At 40.9% G+C, this 22,959-nt stretch overlaps 1 protein-coding gene across 10 annotated transcripts in view; it reads left to right on the forward strand.

The window, feature by feature from the left end:
* The first annotated feature begins 15,609 nt into the window (after window positions 1–15,609).
* Window positions 15,610–22,959, forward strand: part of HERC1 (HECT and RLD domain containing E3 ubiquitin protein ligase family member 1) — a 174,669-nt gene continuing 167,319 nt past the window's right edge. For 6 of the 10 annotated variants that reach the window (XM_032480982.1, XM_032480981.1, XM_032480986.1 and 3 more), the window contains exon 1: window positions 15,610–15,775. The gene's annotated coding sequence lies outside the window, so the exon portion shown is untranslated. Of the gene's footprint in view, window positions 15,809–22,959 lie in introns of all 10 variants that reach the window. The other 4 variants (XM_032480987.1, XM_032480991.1, XM_032480983.1 and 1 more) reach the window with 3 other exon arrangements.

Raw genomic sequence — 22,959 nt, forward strand, 5'->3', positions numbered from 1 at the left:
CTTTATCTATTCATAGATAAAGAAAATGTGGTATATGTATAGAATGAAATATTACTCAGGCATAAAAAAGAATGAAATAACACCATTTATAGCAACATGGATGGACCTAGAGATTATCATCTATCTGAAGTGAGAGAAAGACAGATATCATGTGATATCACTTATATGTGGAATCTAGAAAAAAACATACAGATGAACTTATTTACAAAACAGAAAGAGACTCACTGACATAGAAAACAAACTTATGGTTACCAAAGGGGAAAGGCAGAGGGAGGAATAAATTAGGAATTTGGGATTAACAGATATACCCTACTATATATAAAATAGATAAAGAACAAGGACTTACTGTACAGCACAGGGAACTATATTCTGTATCTTATAGTAACCTATAATGGAAAAGAATCTGAAAAAGAATATACATATATGTGCATAACTAAATCACTTTGCTGTACACCTGAAACTAACACAACTGTAAATCAGCTATATTTCAATTTTAAAAATTAAAAAAATTCAGGTAAAGTACTCAGCATAGTGTCTGAAACAGGAAAGGCTCAATAAACAATAGTGGTAGTTACTCTTGTCCCACTGGCTGCTACCACTACTACCGCTAGTGCTGCTGCTACCGCTGCCACTGGTACTAATACTGCTAACAATAGCAACGGGAGCACTGTCTGGCTGGAGAACAGAGCAGGTGCCGCGGAAGGATCAAGAGAGGCAGCAGCAGCAGTGAGGGAGGGTGGGATTAGAAAGGGGCAGACAGTGGAAGTCACAACTTCCAACTGCCTTGTGAGATTGACTTCGGAATCTGAAGCCTGGCCTGAGGGCTCTTGAGGCTGCAGAGGCTGACATCCCCATCAGTCCACTCCAGATCTGTGCTGGAGTGTCTGTGTCTGGGGGCACAGCCTCCTGGCTCAGAGGCCTGGACTCAGACTCATCAGCCACGGCCTTCCCCCTGTGCTTCTGTCTGGCCCAGTGCCCCCAGACCAGGCCTTGAGCTGGGGGAACACTGGAGGAATGTGGAGACATGACAGAGCCCAGAATTTCAGGCACTGGTCCTCCGCTCTGGGAGACAAAGCAGAACCCTGAAACCAATACACATCCATTTCCTCGTGTTGTTTTCCGGTTGAGAAATGTCAGACAGCAAAAAAAAGTGCGAGCAAGGTACAAACGCCTCCTCATTATCTCCGTGATGCTCTTCCAAGGCCCTGCTATTGTTCAGGGGTTCTCCCTGCTTCTTTTCTTTGATGTGCAGACAGGCACCAGGTGGCTTTTCCCTAAGACACTGGGTTTTGATGAGTAACACACTCAGACAATATGTTGTGGGTATTTTTAGCACCTAATAGGGTGGTTAAGAATCTTTCTCTGGAGTTAGATAAAATCTGGCTTCACATCCTGGCTTTGTCACTTTTTAGCTGTGTGGCCTGGGATAAGTTCCTTAACTTCTCTGAGCCTCAATTGCCTTATCTCTAAAATGGTTGTAACAGCAGATACCTTTCAGAGTTCTTGTAAGGAGAAAGGAGATGATTCATACATGGTACTCAGCCTGTTGCCTGGACTTTAGCAGTTACTGAGGAGATGGTGATTATTGTTAGTATTACTGTCAGATTATTATCATTTTCAGAACAAGCTTTGACTCAGGACCAGAGGCAGCCACAAGTCTAGGTGCCAACTTGGCTTTCCCTCTCTGTGTTGCCACAGCAGCCTGAGACTGCATGTGTTGCAGGAACTGGGAGGTCAGGTCCCTTTCTCCTGCAGAGCTGAGGAGGGTGAGCAGCCAAAAGATCTCGCAGGTGGGTTCAGCTAGGCATGGTTGTAAGAGACAAGAAAGAGATGTTGACCTGTTCCAGATGTGCACCACAGCTGCTGTATTGGGGACTGGTGCTATCTGTCCTATCAAACCGTAAAAAAAAAAATTCATTACTAAGAAGCTGGTTTCTAACTTCATTTGTCTTTGGACAAAAGGGTTGATTTAGTTGACGGGTCGATTCTGTTATGACTGATGAAAACATACCTGAGAAAGTATGACATTTCAGGTTTATCTCAAAAGTGGTGACTAAGAGCACATTTCCCCAGAGTGCAAATGGAATGTACAGACTGAGACAAACGACATTTGGCAGGGCTTGGAATTCATGCCCCTGGAAACAACAACAATTGATGGGGATGCAGTGAAACACACATTCTCCTTCATTGCTGGTGGCGGTGTAATCACTGTAACCTCTGGGAATGTAATTTTGTTGTTGAACCCAAGTTCATGCGCCAGATGCACAGTGTGGCCAAACAAACGGAAATGCCAGAGTTGGGAGCAGAGAGAGGTTTATTGCGGGCGCCAAGCAAGGAGAACAGGCAGCTCATGCTTGTCTTCTATATCTGTGAGTCTGTTCCTTCTTTATTCTATTCACTAGTTTGTTTTATTTTTGAGATTCCACACATAAATGATAACATACAGTATTTGTCTTGCTGTCAATAAGTGTGTTATTTTATGCCACTAAATTTGTGGTGATTTGTTACAGGAGCAATAGGAAGTGAATATAATATATATAATAAAACTGAAACGATTAATATATATGCTAAAAATTAATTTTCCAAAGTGCCAACTATTACAAGAGTGCTATCAAATACAGTGGAATAATTATATATTTCTTTACACTTATGCCCATGACATTTTTCCTCCGAATGAGGAAGAAGACTGATTTGTAAGGCTTTGGAGGAGGCAGGCCTGAGTTTGCATCTCAGCCTTTCAGCTGTATGACCTTGGGCAAGTTTCTAAAAAACTTCTCTGATCTACATATAGGGGTGGACCATGAAATATGATCATTTTCAGCTGCAGTGGGCTCCAAGAAAGTGCACTTCTTAAATAATTTTTTGAAATTAAAAAAGGATATCACAAACAATAGAAAGTATAGAGGAAAATTCCGTAATTCCCTCAGCCTAACACGATCATGCTTTTGTGCATTTCCTTCTAAACTTTCTCTTATACACACATTGTGTTAGTCAAGATTCTTGGTTGGAGTAACCAAAACCCAACTCGAAGTAGCTTAAGTTAAAAAAAAGAAAAGGATATTTGTTGGTTCAGTAACTGGGATGTGCACTGGCTTTTGGAATAGCTAGATTCACGTGGTCAAATGATGCTGTTAGGGTCCTGTGTCTCTCCACGCCCTGGCTCTGCTTTCTTCCATGCGGCTTCAATACCCAGGGAGCTCTCTTATGTTGTGGGAAGAACAGCCAATAGCACGGTTAGAATTCTGTGGTCCTTAACAGCTCTTGATCCCAGAGGAAGACAAAGTATCATGCTGAGACTCTGATTGACCTTCCATGGGTCACATGCCTTCCCCCTGGAGAAGCCATTGTGGACAGTGGGAAGGGGCATCATGATTGTCTGGGCTGGTGGTGGCACACGCCCACTCCTACAGGCAGGGATTGGGAGAATCTGTGATTGCCACTCAACAGGGGGAGGGGCAGTTTAACAGGCAAGAGCTGGGCATGCAATATCAGGCTGCATCCTCTATGCATATTTTATGTCATGAGTAATTTGCATGTTATTCCACAGTCTTCATGATGATCATTTTAATAGATTTAGGATTTCAGCATACCATAGTTTGCCCAACCCTGGTTAAAACCTGTTGGCTTGTTAGAATCCTTCAGTTATAAATAATGCCGAAATGAACATTTTTGTGGTTATAGCTTTCTCTTACAGTTTAGATTATTTCTATAAGACAGATTCCCAGAAGAGGGGTTGCTGGGTTAAAGGCAGAACAGTTCATTTCGGCAAACTGTTTTCCAGGAAGGCTGCACCAATGCACAGGGAGTGGCGCAGCCGCTGAGACTGAGAGGTGCAACTGTGCTCACTCTCAAGGCTTGCAAACGGAGGTGGGTTAAGAGGATGCTACAGGCTGATGTGCACGAAGCAGCAAACAGGAAACATACTTACCCTGCTTAAAACCGAGATGAAACACAAACTCGCTTGTAGCTAGGGAAATGCATAATAGAACAGTGAGACACTCTCCTTCATCCATTTGAGTGGTAGAACTTGAAAACGCTGGTAACAAGCAGTGCTTGTCAGACTGGGAGAAGAGGCACTCTTATAGTCAGCTGATAGAAATGGGAATTATTACTACCTTTTGGGAAAGTAATCTGGCCATATGGATTAACATTAATCTGAGAACACCTTTACTGCATCACATAATTACCATTTCTTTTGTGGGGAGAATATTTAAGATTTACTCTCTCAGCAACTTTCGAGTATACAGTACAGTATTGTTAACTAGAGTCACAGTGCTGTACATTACATCCCCCAAAAGTATACATCCTCAAATTGGAAGTTTGTACCTTTGACAGCCATTACCCCCTTCCCCCCATTCCCCATTCCCTGGTAGACACCATTCTATGCTCTGTTTCTATGAGTTAGGCTTTGTTAGAGTTTTTCTAATCTAAAATCTAATGCGGGAAAAGTGCACATCCTAAAAGTTGAGAATTATGTTTTATTTGGGGCATTACTGAGGACTATAGCCCTGGAGCCAGCCTCTCAGGGAGCTTTGAGGAACTGTTCCAAAGAGGTAAGGGAAAAGCCAGGATATATAGGAGTTCTTTCTGGAAAAAAGCAAAACAATACATGAAGTCAAACATCAAAAAATTATTGCTAGTGATAAAAACAGACATCTCAAGTTAAAGAATTTAGTGCTTTTCTATATATGGGAAGAGGCAAGAGTCTGAGCTTATTAAAACCATTCCTTTGACGTGCACCCCAACTATCCAGGGCCAGCATCCTGTTTTCCCCCATCCTGAATTCCCCTCAGGGTGCACCATCGGGGGCGACTGCAGTGGCTGATGGTTTTATGGCCGCAACATCCTTTGTTGACTGAAATGCCAGGTGACAATTATTTGTCCACAATTCCACATATAAGTGACATCATACAGTATTTGTCTTTCTTTGTCTGATTTATTGCACTTAGTATAATGTCCTCAAGGTCCATCCCTGTTGTCACAAATGGCAGGATATCCTTCTTTCTTGTAGCTGAATAACTGTGATACATGAGTGTATCAAATGAACACACTGTATGCCGTAAACTTGCACAATGTTATATGTCAGTTATATCTCAATAGAGCTGTAAGGAAATTGATCTGAGAATCCCATTTTTGTGAATACATTCTACAAAGAGAAGGTACAGTTCTGCTTCCTGTTGGCGTGCGTTTCTCTTTCTTTAGCTAGACCAATGGTATTTCTTTAGCCTTATCTCCAGGAGGTGCCACACCCATCTTTGTCTTAAACAAGTAAGCATTTGATATGGACTGTGTGGCGGAGACAGCTAGCTACCTCTAGACACTATTTCCCCCTTCTTCCTTTTAGTAATAGATTGCACAGAGCCTATGACCACCCAGTTACAGACCACATAAGCCAGCCTCCCATACAGCTAAGGTGGAGACATACGATTAAGTTCTGGCCAATAGGAGATAAGTGGAATGGATGTCTGCAAACTCCAGAGGTGAAGCCAGCAGATTTGTTCATCTAGAAACTGTGGCCTTTGAGATGTGAATGAAAAATATTGCAAACCATATCAGTAAACAATGCTGAAACCATCAAGTCATCAGCGGCTGCCGCCACCCTGCAGTGAAGACAAGCCTGCAGCCCAGCCTCTGCGGCCACTCACAGTGGTGCACTCTGAGGGGACTTAGAATAAGAACGGACAAGATACTGGCCCTAGATAGCTAGATGCTTGCCAAAGGAATGAATTCAATGAGCCCAAATGTTTGCTTCCTCCCCTACATAGAAAAGCACTAAATTCTCTAACTTGAGATGCCTGGTTTTCTTTAGTTAACAAGTAACCTTTTATTGTTCCAACTACCTGGTCTTTGTTGTAAAGCTCCTATATATCTTAGCTCCTCCCCTACCTCTTCCGAGCAGTCCCTCAGAGCGATCTGAGAGAGGCTGTCATACCAGCTCGAGTAACCCCCCGCCAAATAAAACATAACTCTCAACTTTTAGGCTGTGCATTTATTTCAGTCGACAGAGATACCAGTGAATATCTGTAGGACTTTTGAGCTGAGAAGAGATAGAAAAGGGAGCCACAGGGTGGTTGTTTTCTGCCACAAGGACAGGAAACAAGGAGAGATGTTTTGCAAAGAAAGAAGAATGAAGCAGATACACAACAAGAGGCAGGGTGGGGGTACTGTGAGGTCTGAAGGTGCACAGAGCAGCTGTCCCAGTCCTGGCTCTCATTCCTCGTGAGTGAGGCCACGCTACTCCTGTTCTTGGGTCCTTTTGCTACATTTCCCATTTTCGTTCAGAAAAGTTGAATGATTTCCCAATTATTTGTAAGAAAAGGGGATTTACAAAAGATATAGAATAACCAGATAACACTTTCTTTTGTATATGATAGCCCAGAAGTTGTGGCAGGAAAATGTATTAAGATGTTGTATTTTGCTTTTGCTGTTGTGGAAGAATTAGAAAGAATAACAGCCATTTATTTGTTTATTTTTTGGATTTCCTCCTCCCCCCACCCCAATTCGAAGAAGGCAGACAGGCTTTGAGCTTCACATCTCAGAGGAAGCTTGAGCTATGGGGCTAAAAGAGGAAGTTACCCAGGGCAGCCTGCTGTCCTAGGTTTGGTTTTCAAAAGTTTAAGTTCTTTGGAGGGGATTATTCTGGAGGGAGAGATAAGTGTTTTAGGGTGGTACAGTTGGAAGGAGAGAGTCAAGGGAGGGGCCTTGAGACAGGAGAAGGATGAAAGTCTGTACATTCTGTGAGTTTTGGGAACCTGCACTCTAACCTGTTCCCAGGGAGATTCCAGGACCTCAGAGGGGATTGGAAGCCTGGTCCATAAAATGAGATGGAATTCTCTTTCCAGGCCTGATTGTCACTTTCTGACAATAAAACTTCATTTATAAAAACAGGGAGGGTTTTTTTTTAATTGAAGTATAGTCGGTTTATAATGTTGTGTTAATTTCTGATGTACAGCATAGTGATTCAGTTATACATATACATATATATTTTCCTTTTCATATTCATTTTCACTACAGGCTATTACAAGATATTAAATGTAGTTCCCTGTGCTATACAGTACAACCTTGTTGTTTATCTATTTTATGTATAGTAGTCAATATTCGCAAATCTCGGACTGCAAATTTATCCCACCCTCCGTTTCCCGCCCTGGTAACCATAAGTTTGTTTTCTATGTCTGTGAGTCGGTTTTGTAAATAAGTTCATCTGGGTCACTTTTTTAGATTCCACATATAAGTGATATGATATGGTATTTTTCTTTCTCTGGCTTACTTCATTTAGTATGATAATCTCCAGGTCCATCCATGCTGCTGCAAGTGGCATTATTTTATTCTTTAAAAAGAGAGGAAGTTTGACATAGGCCACAGTTTGCTAGCCCTTGAATAAAAACATCATCATTAGGCAACCCTCAATGAATTAGTAGATATATACATTAGGCATCAGTAGATGTTCACATCTTAAAAAGGGAGACAACCAGACGTTGTGTGCCTCCTGTGGTCTTGCCAAACACTGCTTGTAGTCTTGCCAAAGGGACCTTATCTGAGTCTAATCCAGTCTCTGGAGGCAGCTCCATGTTTGCAGGAAACTTAGAGGACAGAGAAACATGTTGAACTGCACCACGAGTGTGCAATCAGCAAAATCTAGACTGTGGAAAGTTGTACAAGTCAAAAGGATTCTTCAACAGATTAAGTAAAGGGAGAGAGGGCGAGGTATGAGTTGAAAGAGATTTACTGATGTATCAACTAGGAGAATGGGCAAGACTAAAGTCCGGTTTAGGGATGTACGTTTGGGTGATTATTATAAAAACCAGGATGTAAGGAGGGCTGTGATTGGGAAGGTATCCAAGGATGGGGCTTCTGAAGTAGAGGGCAAGATTCTATTTCTTGATCTGATGGTGGTGACAAGAATGTTCACCTTAGATTGTGCTATGCATTTTGCTTCTGTTTTTGTTTTTGTTTTATTTTGTTGTCTTTAAAAAAGAGAGAGAGAGTGAGCTCTAAGGAAAACATAAGTCTGGGGCTGCTAGGTACCATGCCTCTTTTCTATAGGCAGAGAGCTGCTTTGGGAATGAAGCCATCCCAGAGGAATGCAGGGTCTAGGGACAGAATGTGAGACATAAAGTCCCTGATGATCTTGTTTGATTACCTGCATCCAGCCATTTCTAAAGCTTGATCTATCAATGGAATTTTCAGTTTTATGAACCAACAAAGTCCCTTTTTATGTCTACTGCTTTGGTTTGTAACCAAGTGTTCATTTGCCTATCTATAGGTCCTCAAAACGATCTTAACTATTCTGTCTTGAATATTTCTCAAGGAACTCATGGTTTTGTTGGATATTTGGTGATCGCTTCGGGTGTCTGCAGTAACTCACACTGACCTCCACACACGGGCAAACCTGTTCCTCATTCTCTCAATGCTCTTAAAAGCTTTATTCCGTATCTCATAACAATGGTGGGGTCCACTGTCATTCACTAAGACATGGTTCACTGTGGCCTTGTTTGAGGGTTGGCAGAGCTCACTGAGGGAGGGGATAGGAAGGAACATTCTGCCAAAGGAAGATAAAAATCCTGTTACCTGGAACAGTTGGTACATTTGCTGGGTGAGCCTGAAGTTAGGGGAAGTCATATATTTCAGGTATCGTTCATTTATTAATTTGCTATGTGTTTGTTGATTCCCAGGCACTGAACACGGCAGCCCCAGGCTCCGCTCTCAGGGAACTCACAGCTGGGGCTGGGGGTTGGGGTGAAGAGCTACATGGCACAGCCCGGGGAGTTCTCAGAGGCCTATGTGTCTCTGGCCTGTCTGATCCATCCCCCTCTTCCAGGTTCTGAAAATTCCATCATTTGATTTATTTCTTAAGTATCATTGCAATACTCCTAGGAAGTCCGATTCAGAATGCAAAAATGTGTTCAAAATGTGTTAACTAGAGGGATGAGCACACTTTAGGACACAATAGCGCTATGGTAAAGAGTAGGAGAGGGCGGATATGTTTTTGATGCTATGACAGTGTCTGGAAAGAGCATGCAGCCTGGAGCCCAGGTGTTGTTGAAGATACAGGCAGTATCCCTGCCTTGAGCAACTCTCCCTGGTAAGGAAGTGGGACTTACTATTTTGTATTGTAGACTCTGAAGTCAGACAGACTTGTGTTTGAATCTCAGCCTTGCTACTTACTATTTGGTGACAGGCACCAAGTCACTTCTAAACTCTCAGCCTCAGGTTCCTTATCTGCATAATGCAGAGAAAATATTCACCTTCCTGGATGGCAATGGGGGTAAAAGATATTAACGTTATCTTGAGAGCTCAGGAGTGAGCGCAGGCACATTGGTCTTTCTTGGTGAATGTCAGTTCCTTTCCTTGGTTGAATAATCCCAGTTGTTTGACAGTGTTCAGGTCAAAGAGAAGAGAAATTTCAAATGGCTCTTTAGATCAGCTATAAAGATGAATCTTTTTTCAGGGGAACGTCTGTCCTTTGAAAAAGGAAGGAAGAAAAACCTAGTCCAAAGTCATTCAGTTGGCATTCCACAATCACATTTCTCAATATCCCACTTTTTAGTTATTTTGTAATATTTTAATTCCTGGCTTATTTTAGCCCCTATTAAATCAAGCCTACTTAACCCTTCTATGTCAGAGACAAGGGGTCATAGAGTTCTTCCCTTCTGTTTGTCTTCATTTTCTCAAAGTATCAGCTTCTGGTGCCCAAGGCAATCAGGAAATGAGGGGAGTCTCCTCTTCTGGGAGGGATATAATTAAAAATAATGATATATTGAGTGCTGGCTGTGCACCAGGCAAATGGTCTCTGCATCTTCCATGGCTTCACCAATCTTTACAATAATCCTGTGAATGGGGATTATCACCACAGATTTATAGAGCCGTGTAAGGTTGTTTTGAGGAATAAATGAAGTAATGTTTGAAAAGTACTTAGAACATCTGGATTCAATAGATGTTAGCTGTTGTTATACTATTATTTTTCAGGTTGGCTAAGATACCCACCTGAAGTCACCCAGCTAGAAGATTGAATAAGGATCCTAGATCTTGCTGTGCAATGTGCAAAGTCAATGTGAGAGACCTATTATGTTTTATAACATTTTGATATAAATGACAAAATATGAATCAATTTGAACAATGAGAAAAGTTTCAACCCTATTTTAACCTGATGGTCTAGTGAATGTTCACCATAATTTTGGACCAAAACGCTTCCTCCCCTTCCTGATCTTCTGATCTGCTCCTTGTGTTGATGCCAACTTCAGTCCTTACCAACTCCCAGAGCACAGCCTTACAAGACTCTGCTTTTCCAGATCCATCCCCTACTTCTCATACCATTAGTGAGTACTATGGTGTACATCTATGGCACGCCCTGCCCTTCCTCTTGGCCCCCTGGGATTGTTCTAGGCATGGGCACTGATCCCAGCCTGGCCAATCAGCACTTCTTTCCCCTTCATTTCAAACTTGAATTAAGAGTAGTAGTCCCTTTCTAACGGTGGAAATAGTAAGATGTAAAACTTGGGGGTGCTGATATATGAAGAAAGCCCTTGAGAGAAAGTCTTGAGAGAAAGTGAAGCCAATGCAAAAAAGGAAGCAAAGATGAAACAAAAGAATCCTGGTGGTGCTGAAGTTCCTCGTTCCACTAGTTCCTGAGGCCTTGGTTCATTGCCCACCCCACCCACCCCAGCCCTCCCCACCACTTTACGTTGACTGGTCAACACTTTTTTGGACTCCTTAAGCTAATTCTTCTCCTTCATTTTGCCAAGCAAGTTCAGGTTGCAAGTTTCTGTCACTTGCAACCAGGAGTCCTGGATAACATAAATACCGCATAGTCACAACGAACATGGACTGCCTGCTGACCCCAAGCACACTTCAGCTTATGCAGTTCTTTGTGCTTAGAATGTTCCACATTCTTACATGTCCAAGACTAACCACTCAATCTTCAAGGCCCCATTTCTCATGAACTTTCTCTGATCCAACCAGCTGGAATTCAACTATCCCTCTTCTAAGCTCCCCAGTCCTTTATAACTTGTGTCATAATTATTTGTATATACACTCCCTCTACTATTTTCTTTCCAGAACAAAGATTTGCCTTGTTCATTTTGTTCCCACTGAGCTACCGCTGTGCCTGGCATGGGTAGCTCCAGATACATGTTAGTTCCCTTCTTCCTTTCTCCTCATTGTAGCCACACGTATTTCCTTGTAGCTTTGTTTTCTTTCCTCAACATCAACATTCTGTTATTCCCTGCTGCTGAGTGAGAAAATGTTCATCTCTGTCTGCCTCAGGCAGTTGTGTTTTGATGAAACATTACTCACAAACTATAAGTTAATTTACCTAAAAATTGTTATTGCATTGCAGCCTTAAGGAACTAGTGAGGGAAGTTAATACTTTTGAGATAGTGAGTTGCCCTGGTACATGTGATATTTCACTTAGAATATGGATTTCAAGTCGGAACTCGATAAGGTTTGCATTCAGCAAGAAGAGGCTCTACCTGCAAAAGAACTACCTGCCAATCTAGTGGTCCTATTTTTAGTATCCCTGCTTCCCTTCAAACTCTTTGGCAGATCAATTATTCGTTAAAGAGGAAAGAAGTAATCAGTGTGTTCTCATATGTAGGTACATTTAACAAAAATTCTAGGCAATTTCTGTGTCTTGGAGGTTAGTGTTTTGAGAATACATTGTTAAACAGAATATGTAACTTTTTCATTTAGCTGTCAGCTTCCCTCTCAAATTCTATCACCTGGATGAAATTCTCTGTCTAAGAAATCTCTTTTCAGAATTCTGAGAATATTTATTTTCTGCACTAGTCTTTTAGCTCATATCATACTGTTTTTTTATTGATGGCTACTTTTTTTTGTGCAAGACTTTGTCTTCCAGAATAATTTAAATTGGTCTTTGGGTTTGGTCAGTTTCAAATTTTACTTGTATCCAGAGAAAATTGCAATGGTTACACTCTCTTTAAAGGATGATGTATTCCAGAGGACCTACTAAAATACCTATCACACATCTATAAATAACAAGTTACAATGAACATCTTGTCATTCCTTTGTATCCTGCTTCTCTGGTGGAGCAGTTCAGTAAAAAATTTCAGAAGTAGGGGCCTAACTTTACAATTTTGCTAACTCAACTAATAAAAAATACAGAAGGATGGAATCCACACTGTTGATTATTTAGCTATGTTTTCATGGATATTTACCTCCGTCTTCAGTTTTCAGGACCTGAGAGGGCATGGACCTACTCTGTACAGTCGATAGTCCTAGCATGACGTCTTACAAACAGTAGGTACCAAGAATGTGAGAACTGACTGAATGATATATACACTTTCTTGGAGCTTCTTTGTGGGGAAACATGATTAAGAACAAAGTGCTAATATCTATCTTGAAGTCTTTTTGTTAAGTAGAGTATAAATAAACACAAAAATAAAAATAACGTATGGTTTTACATTTTGGAAAAGCTTCTTGGCCTCTGATATGCAGTATTACCTGGATCAGAAAGACTGGCTGAAGGGAACTCTTGGGGACCAAGTTTGTGAGGTAGAATTTATTCTCTTTTTCTGGTGTTTAAACACAAGCTGTAAGAACAAAATGTTTCTAATTAAGATACCACTGATTTTTCCCTCCATTAATTCCATCTTTCTTCAAAGCTAATGGATATATACAATGACTCCACTTCAAAGACTCTTCTCTAATGGCTTAGGAGATGTGAGTTTTATTAGAACAAAGCAGAATTCACAACCCACAACAGAGCAATTTGTTGAAGTTATTTTTGAGTTGATTTACGAATCACTCTTTATGAAATGGGCTGGATCCTCATTATGTATGCATGCTCTCCTTCTAAACCTCCTTCTCCAAGAAGTGTTTAGCTCTGTCCTTCCTCTCACTCCCTTGATCCTTCTCCCCATACCCTTGTCACTTGCAATCTCCTCACATAGTATTATAATTACCTATTTTCTTCCCTATCTCTTCCCATTAGCCCATAAGCTCCTTGAAGGCAGGTATTAAAGCTTGCTCAACTTAGTATATTTAGTGTCTTGCACAAGTACCTGGATTATGATAGGCATTCAACAAAGATCTGTTAAATGAGTGAATAAATAGACCAAAATAATGTCTCACATTTATAGAGTTTCAGGTTCACAAGTACTTTTCTGTTATTTGACTCCCATGATACTCTGATGCAGGCAAGATACCCAGTATTAGCTCTATTTACAGCTGTGAGAAGAGGTTCAGAAAGACTGTGTAACCTGAGGGCAAATAGGTTGCAATTTCAGGAGAAGCCAGGACACCTGACTGTGAATTCCTGCTCTGGAACCGTTTTCTGGATACTGAAGTTGTTTGTTTCCTGAGCCAAGTGCCAAAGGCAAAACAAACTTACTCCCGGAATCCTTGTAACTTTCTCCCTGTTCAGCCTCTACACTTCACTCCTCTTAGGTTCCTTTCACCTCTGACTTAGCCCTACTTTTTATTTAGGAGCCATATATTTCCTATATGCAGATGAAATATGAAAAAACATTTTTTTTCTATTGATTCTCCACTTCCTCTGTCCGGGACCTCCTGGCTGAGATGTAGGATTGTGGAATATTTAGCCTGAGGTGGGGATGATGTGTGTGTGTGAGGAAAGATGTAGCTGACTGGTGTGGCCAGAGTGCATAGCTCAGAGGACTAGCAGGGCAAGGGTTTACAATGCTGAGCTCTTGACCTTGAGATTGCCCTTTCTCCCCACTCCCCTCTCCCATCTCCAACATTTTTCTCCAGGGAAATCTGTATAAAATGAACTGGTAGAGTTTGGTGAATGATGGTGACTCCAGCAGACGTTGATTTAGGTATTAAAGATTAAGTATTAAGTATTCAGGGAAGGGATGGAATGGTCAAGGTGAGGGTGGAAAGTATTTAGGGCTTGCTTGGTGACATTAACTATATTTGATAATTGTATGCAATTGGACTCATTGTATTCAATTCTTACTTCCATACTGCCCTGAGGGTGGAAGCTAAGGAGAGGGCAAAGGAGGGAACCTCTCAGTTGGCCTTTAAAATAAGCAAAGTTCTTTTCTTGAAAGAGAACAGGCAAAAGTAGTATATTTTTACAAATCCAAGAAAAATGGAAGTGTCATGGGGTGCTCTGAGTGGCCAAGATGCCTACATCATCAGTAAGTTAAAATGAGAATGACGAGGATGCTTGTTAACCTTGTTTCAGTGTCACACACAATACCCAGATCATAAAGCTCTAGCAACAATGACATCACTCCATTTATACCCAGTCCCTCACATCTAGTTTACCAGACATAGACACACATTTTACACGGAGAAACTTGAAAGTTACACACATATTGAGGCCTAGCATTTAATGAGTAATTAATATGTGCTAGGAGCTTTACATATTATTTCACTCCTCACAGGAACCCTGTGATAATAAGACCTGACTTTTTAAGTTGACAGATAAGGACCTGAGGTTCAGAGAGGTCAAGCACCTTGTCCAAAGTCATACACTTGGTAAGCGTGATTCCAGAATTCTCACCTATGTCTGACAGTGAAACAAATTATTTGACAATGAGTTACATAACTCCTGGGCTAAACTGCCTCTCATATATCCAGTTTAACTCCACATACATCCACGGGGCAAGCACTCCTTCATCTACCTATACCATAATTCTTTACATTAGTGATACATACATGGCTTGTATGTTGTGTATTCCTCATATGTCCTCAATTAGATTGTGAACTTCTGGAGGGCTCCATGACCTCAGTCAATTACACATCATCGGTACTCCTTATAATATTTTCAACGAAGGACACCAGGAAGATGGCTAGAATTGCGGATTTTAGGAGTAAGAACAGGCACAGAAGCAAGACGGGGACAGGTGTAGTCCTTCAACAATTTAAAGAGCACCTGGACCGGTGTTAGGTGCTGGGAATACCATGATGACTAAGCCAGTTAGGGTTTCTCCACTCACGGGACTTCATTGTAGAGGTCGAGGTCAAGACCAAGGATGTAAGTCATCCAAAGGACGACTTACCTCCGTGTTCCTCAGCTGAAGAGGAGTTGCAGGCCCCAGCATATGCAGGGTTTTGGCAGTCCTGCAGGGCAAATACGTGAATAAGACAGAAGTCAGTCTAGTGACACGGTTTCACGTGACTGAACTTGACCTGCCAGAAGTACAGGGCCGGGTGTTGTGTGCGATAAAGAGCGCAGAGCGCGTGGCGCGCGTCCGAGATAAAGAGGTGTGGCCGCCCGGCCCCTGCAGCCAGCTTCTCCGTGCGTCGCTTCGTCCCGCGGCACCAAGACGCCGGGCGGTGGGGTCTTCCAGGCCCACCACGAGGGAAACGGGGCGCGCTGGCCAGCCCCCGACTCCTCACAGCCCTTTGTGAAACGCCCTCAATTGTGCCTCATAGACGGAGTCCGATCCCCGCGGACGGATGGGGCTGTTCGGACTCGGCGAGGGCTGGAAGGCGAGCGCTGTGCAGTGGCGGGGTGTCTCCAGAAACCAGGCTCCCCACCCCCTTCAAAAATCCCCGTCCCTTTTCCTGTCCTCCGGCAACCTCGACCCGGTGCTCCTCCCCCAGCCCCACTGGCCTCCCGCGCAGTGCCTGGGGGGCGGGGCGAGGACTTCAGACTGCGCGAGAGTTCCACCCAAATCCCGCGAGACTCGCCTGCCGCGGCTGCCGCCGCCTCTTACGTCTTTTCCTTTGACAAGTCGCCGCTGCTGCAGCAAAAATAAAGGACGCGGCCACCGCAGCCGCTGCCGAGCCGGGTTCGGGTCGCTGGAGCCGCGCCCCACCCCCGCCAGCTCTGGAGCCGCGTATGGTAACGCCTCCTCTTCTGCCCTCCTGGCCGACTGTGCGTGCGCCCCGCCGGCCGGGCAAGGCCGGCCGTGGCCGTTCGGGGGCTGCCTCAGAGCGGGGCCACCGGGGTCCCGGGTGGGCGGCAGGCGAGGCCTGAGGAAATCCTCCCGGCGCCGTGCGGCTCTCTGGCCCCAGAGGCCTCTCGCCGCCTGGGCGCGTACGGAGGAGCCGCGGTAGAAGCGGTGCCGCTCGCCCGAGAGGGCGAATGGACCCGCCCCTCCAGCGGCTTGCTGTACCTGTCCCTCGACCCTAGGGGGTCGCGTCTCTGACCTTCTCCCCCACCCCTTTATCCGCTAACGAGAGCCCCGCCCCCGGCCGGGGCTCGGACTGGGGGGTAGGGTGGCGGTCCAACTGGTTCAGGATCTGAGGAGAGTCGCGACCCCGGTGCCCCCGTCCCCAGCCGCCTTTTGAGGGATGGAGGTTGGGACGGCTTGTCTTTCCTCTTTCCTCTGCTTTTGGGTGGGGGCAGCTCATCATCTGGTAAACCTTTCTCCAAATCTTCAGGCTTTATAAAATTTTTAAAGCTTCTGCTACCAGGAGGGGAGACGAGCTGCATTGTTTAGTCTCTGGGATGAGATGAGGAGGATGATGACAGGAGCTGTCCCGAGGAACATGGTGAAACCTTTTTTTGTGATGGGTGGCAGGTTCCTTGGAGACACGAGGAGGACCGGAGCTGGTACCATCTCTCCCAGGAGGTTATGTAAAAGACATGATGTGCATCCTCGAGAGCTATGAAACACAGGGTCAGAATTTGCCTCAGTTTAAAAATAATGTCTTTAATACTGTGGAAAATATGGCTACTCAGAATAATAGGAATACCAAATTTGAACAAATCTATCCTTGTAATTCCATTTCCAGAGGTAGCATTTCATGGTTAACATTTTGGTGTAATTCCTAACAGACATTTAATATTTTTAAATAGTATTTGGCTCATCCTTGATTGAGACTTGCAAAATGATTTGTTTTATTTGAGTCACTTCTTTGGCCTGCTTGATTAAAATTGGTTACTTGTTCATTATCACTGGCTGTAGACTGTCATCACTGTTTCTTTCATTGGGACCTCTTCCAAAAGGATTGTTAGCTAAATGGTTTTGGAAAATATAACATTAAAAATTACAATCTTCTTGGATATAGTACATATGTATTTTTACAATTCTGCCTCTGGTGGGTACTGAAAAGAAGTAGTGTTTGTGGAAAGCAAATAAACTATAATTATTCATTGTGGGAAGAAACCTGTTTATCTCAAGGTTTTGTAACATTGATTTCTGTTAGTTATTTTTAGACCAAAATCATGTGACATTATTTTATAGTGCTTTCTTTATTTAAAAATATTTTGTATATGTATATTTTTATTGAAGTATATAGTCAGTTTACAATGTTTCAATTTCTGGCGTACGGCACAATGCTTCAGTCATACATGAACATTCATAGTGCTTTCTGATTGAGATAGGATGTGCCTTTGATTATGTAGGTTTCTTTTCTTTTTTTGGCTTGAGGGTGGGGGAGTGGGGAGGTAATTAGGTCTGTCTATTTAATTATTTTTTTAATGGAGGTACTGGAGATTGAACCCAGCTAAGCATGCACTCTACCACTTGAACTATACCCACCCCCCTGATTATGTACATTTCTATACTGTGTGTTTATACAAGTAAAATTGAGTGTCCTAGGTGCCTGTATGCGTGCATATATATATATATATATATATATATGCATGTGTAGTAAGCATCTATACACATTCATAAATCTTGGAAGTGAGTTGAAATGTATTGTTATACTATTTGAGAAAAGAAAGCATTAGGTAGGGCAAAGAATAGTCTTGTAATATTTCTCCCAAATCACATGACAGGATTAGATGGCAGAATGAGACACCTAGGGAGGCTGGAAATGTGGAGGCTTTTAAAAATAGGATAGATTGTCATCTATCTGAGGTTGTCATTGGAATGGATCAAATGGCCTATTAAGGCCTCTTGTAATTCTAAACTTTTATGAATTTTGCTTTCCCTAAGGTTCTTATCACTTTGCTTCTTAAATTTCTAGTCATGCTGTTTGCATGTGACACTTACCCATTCATTTGCTGGTCATGTATTCCACTCCCAGTGCAGGCATCCTGGTGGTGCATGGAGGAGAAAGCAAATGTAAATGTGTCTCTGAATCTGTTTATTAATATAAACATCTGAAAATCCTATTTGATTAAAGGAATTTTGGAAGACTTGTTGGTTAGGCAGGGTTGGTTAGCAGAGAATACAGATGATAAATATAATACATTTCTAATGTCCCAAGCATTCCCACCCCCTAAAGACTAAATTACTCCACAGGACTGGATACATTGAACAGCTGATTTTTTAAAATTCAGATCTTTAGAACTTAAAATACTAATAATGATGACTTTGTGGTTTGGAGTGTGGAGAGAAGTTTGTATTACAATAAAAGCAAAGTGACTTAGGAAAAAACCTTAAATTTTATGGTTGGACAACTGTGTAATAACAACAAACTTACTACAATTTATTGATAATTTTTTATGGACATAAAACTTCAGCTTAACAGATGAAATGTGTTGTTACGGACACATGCCACAGATTTTCACGGTATTGAAAATATAAAAAAATTGGTCCTCTAAAATTTGCAAAGCCAGTAAAGTCACAACAGCCAGCAAATTTTTTTTCAACTGAAAGATGTATAAAGTATAAAAAACATAGACAATTTACTTTTTAGATGCCAGATCTGGCTTTTATGATTTTAGTTTGTTCTGCTCTCACTTACTGGGCTTTTTAAATTGATGGGAATATCAAACTCCAAATGAGATCCCTGAGCAAGGAAATATGACAGTTGCATAAAATGATCGATTGATGGATTTTATTTATTTTTAACCTTATTTTGAAATAATGTTAGACTTACGGCAGTGTTGCTAAGATAGTGCAGAGAGTTCCTATATACCCTTCACATAGCATCCTCTATGCTGACGACTTACACAACTATAGTACAATGATCAGAACCAGGAAATTCTCATTGGTAAAATATTATTAACTAAACTACAGACTTTATTTGAATATCACTAGTTCTTCTCCAGTGTATTTTTTTTCTGTTCTAGAATCTAATCCAGGATCCCACATTGCATTTAGTTGTCTTATCTTCCTAGTCTCACCTCCTCCAGTCTGTGACAGTACCTCAGTTTTTCCTTGTCGTTGATGACCCTGACACTTTTGATGAGTACTAGTTATTTTGTGTAATTTTTCCCATTTTGTGTTTGTCTCATGTTTTTCTCATGATTAGATCTAAGTTACATATATTTGCAACGAAACTACAAAGTGATGTACATGGTGTTGATATGTCTCATTGCTAGTGATATTTCAACCTTGATTGCATTATTAAGGTGAACTCTGCTGTATTCTCCACTGTAAAGTTACTATTCTTCTTTTTGTAATTGAGAGATACTTTGAGACAATGCAGATACACTGTTTCTTCTCAAACTTTCTCCCACTGATTTTAGCAACCGTTGGTGGATCTTGTCTGCAACAGTTATTACTATGGTGTTTGCCTACTGGTGATTTTGTATTTCCCTCATTCCTTTTACATTTATTATTGGAACTCTTCTGTAAGAAAGAGATGTCCCTTCGTCATTTATTTCTAAATTATTTATAAGTCTGATTTGATAGGTATTTATTTTATTCTACAGATTATAATCAAATACTATCATTATTTTGTTGCTCAGATTCTTCCAGTTTTTGCCATTAGCAGCCCTTTCAGTTTGGCCTCCACCCTTTTTGGAGTACTTCTTTGTATTCTGGCATCGCAGGCTATATTCCATGCGCAACTTGTATTTTCCCTTGTACCTGTCCTGGAATCAACCAGTTCTTTAAGAAGATTTGGTTCCTTTTATTGGAGAATAGAATTTAAGTCAAGATCTGGATGCTAGATGTGCTCACTGGGGTGTCATTGCTCCTGGCCCTCACAGGACAGAGCATGCAAGCGAACACACTCACATACCCATATACACATCTCTATATTTGTCTGTCTATATTAAAAACCGTATTTAAATGCATATTGATGTCTTCTATTCCAGTCCAGCACCACAAGCTTCATTTCAACCTTTTCTTATTTGTAACTTATTTTTTCCTGACAGTGAGAAACTTGGCTCTCATTCATTATCCATAGTATACTATCTTATTTTAGAATGTACATCAAGTAGTCCCCAGTTGCTAAGTCTTAACGAAAAACATATTTACCAATTAGAGTGTAGTATTTGTATACAGTTTTTTTCTTATTTTCTTTAGCCTTATAGTATCTAGTCAACATACTGCTTTTCAAAGTTAGTTTTTCTTCCTCACCTCCTTTAGTGTGGTTGTATTATTCATCTGTAATTTAGTTAGGTTGTTTTCTTACTCTTTTTTTGGGGGGTGTGTGTGTAGGTAATTAGGTTCATTTGTTGTTTAATGGAGGTACTGGGGATTGAACCCAGGACCTCCAGCATGCCAAGCATGTATTCTATCACCGAGCTATACCTTTCCTTGCCTTTTCTTACTCTTTATACTGTTTTGGGTTTCCCCAATTCTGGCTGATTTTATTTTGGTATATGAAACATTACTATTATTAAACATTCCATTAGAAGATACACTCAGAGACAAATACTCCTTATTCCTCCTGCCCCATTCCCATTGCCCTTCCTCCTCCCCTTCCCCACTTGTTTTCCATGCCCAGGTAACCAGCTTCTTTAGTTTCTGGTTTATCCTTCCATTATCTTTTTTGCACAAATGAATAGATTATGTGTGCTTGCTTTTTTTTTTTTTTAATATTCCTTTTTTTGTCCTATACAACTTTTGTTTATTGAGATAGAATTCACATACCACAAAGCTCACCCTTTTGAAGTATATAAATCATTGTTCTTTTTTTGGTGGGGGAGGTAATTAGGTTTCTTTATGTATTTTTAAATTAATTATTTTATTTTATTTTATTTTTTAGTGGAAGTACTGGGGATTGAGCCCAGGACCTTGTGCATCCTAAGCACTCACTCTACTGCTGAGCTATACCCTCCCCCTAAATCATTTTTTAGTTTATTTGTAAGGTTGTGCAGCCATCACCACTACCTAATTTTTGAACATTTTCATTATCCGGAAAAGAAATCTTGTATCCATTAGCAGTCACTTCCTAGTCCCACTTCCCCAGTCACTAGTAACCACTGATCTATTTTCTGTTTCTATGAATTTGTCTATTCTGGCCATTTCATATAAATGGAATCATAAAATATGTGGACTTTTGTGCCTGGCTTCTTTCACTTAACATAATGTTTTCAAGGTTCATCTGTGCTGTAGGATGTATTAATACTTCATTCCTTTTTATGGCTGAATGATATTCCATTGTACGAATATACTGTATTTTGTTTATCCATGCATCAATGAATAGACATTTGGTTTTCCATTTTTTGGCTATTATGAACAATACTGCTATGTACATTAATATACAAATTTTTATGTGGGCATATGTTTTCAGTTCCCTTGGGTATATACCTAGGAGTGGAATTACTGGGTCATATGATAACTTTTTTAGGAACTGCCAAACTGTTTTCTCCTTCCCTTCTTTCTTATATGAAGAGTGGCAGGTTATAGATACTCTTTTGCACTTTATTTTTTTTATGTAATAGTATCTCTTGGAAATCATTCCAAATCAGTGCATTCTTTTGAAGATATCATCTTCTGATATTTTCCATTTTAACAGCTGTATAGTATTCTACTATATATGTATCCTAATTTATTTAACTATTCTTCTATGTATGGGCATTTAGGTGGTTTTCTGTATTTAGCAGTTATAAACAATGTTGCAGTAAATGACCTATGTATATTCATTTTTGTACTGTAAGAGGTGTATCTTCAGGTTAGATTCCTATAAGTGGGATTGCTGAGTCAAAGGTTACGTGCATACGTAGTTTTATTAGGTACTGCCACATTTTCCTCCAGAAGTGTTGTACTACTTTGCATTCCCACTAGTAATGTGTGAGATCACCTGTTTTCATCACAGCCTCACCAAAAGAATGAGTTGTTGTGCTTTTTATTTTTATTTTTTGGCCAGAGAAGACTGATTTTTAAAAATATCCTACAGTCATTTCAATGACCTGAACCGATTGTGGAAAGGCCTTAATGCCTACCATTGGCAGGTTATTATAGCTTGAAAGTGAAATATATTGTCCAGTAATATTGCACTGAAACATAGAGGTTATTATGTGCAGGTGAAATAAACTAGAATGCCATTTCTGGTCTAGCCAGTTTCATTTGAAACTTTCTGCATTTAATGAAGTTGCTGCATTGATTCGTTGTATCTGTGCTCTGAAATACTTGTGGAGTTTAACAAAGGATAACTGAAATTGTAAGGAGAATATTTTTTCCCTCTAGAGTATGTATGAGATAGTAGTTTTTGGTTCATGTTGTGTGCTAGTTATTTTGAACAATACATGCAGTATATTGACACCATAGTATGGTAGTTATTTGACCAGTAATGGCTGTATCTGGAACCTGTTATATTTCCATAAGAAACAAGGCCAGTCTTAAGGAAGACGAGTTTAAAGTTCTAGATTAGAAGAATCCCATCAGATTTTAGTGGTGCTAAGAAATTAAGACAACATGAAAAGCACCCACACTTTACAAGGTGACAAGTTCTGCGAGACTGGAAATTTAGGTTCTTTTCCCCAAAAGGACATCGTTCCAGGTGCCTGGAACACATTAATGAGGAAAAAAAAAAAAGATTCTTGTCCTGGAGGAGCTTACATTCTAGTGGTTTTCTGATGAACTGATGTTCTCAGGAAAACATGCTGAGTGCTGATTGTAAGTGGAACCAATAAAGGTCTAGTGTAATCTTGTCACCTTTGGTGCTATAACAACCTCAAATAACACTTGATTTTACTAGTTACAAAGAGAAGGCCATGAAAAGTCACAGGATGGTAACTTGGTTGTTCACCAATCTTTTTTCCTCTTATTTTAAATGATTCCTACTACTAATAGTAGTAGTAGTTGTAATGGAATAATAATAATAGGATAATAGTCATATGGTGTAGGTTTTTCCTCAACTGGGATTTTATGAGAGGACTAAACCCTAATGTTCTAGGATATTTGAGCATTAATTGTAAGTGAAGAATTAACTTCTCTCCAGTGCATCTAGAAT

The sequence above is a fragment of the Camelus ferus genome, chromosome 6 (assembly GCF_009834535.1).
Source record: "Camelus ferus isolate YT-003-E chromosome 6, BCGSAC_Cfer_1.0, whole genome shotgun sequence".
Taxonomy (NCBI): domain Eukaryota; kingdom Metazoa; phylum Chordata; class Mammalia; order Artiodactyla; family Camelidae; genus Camelus; species Camelus ferus.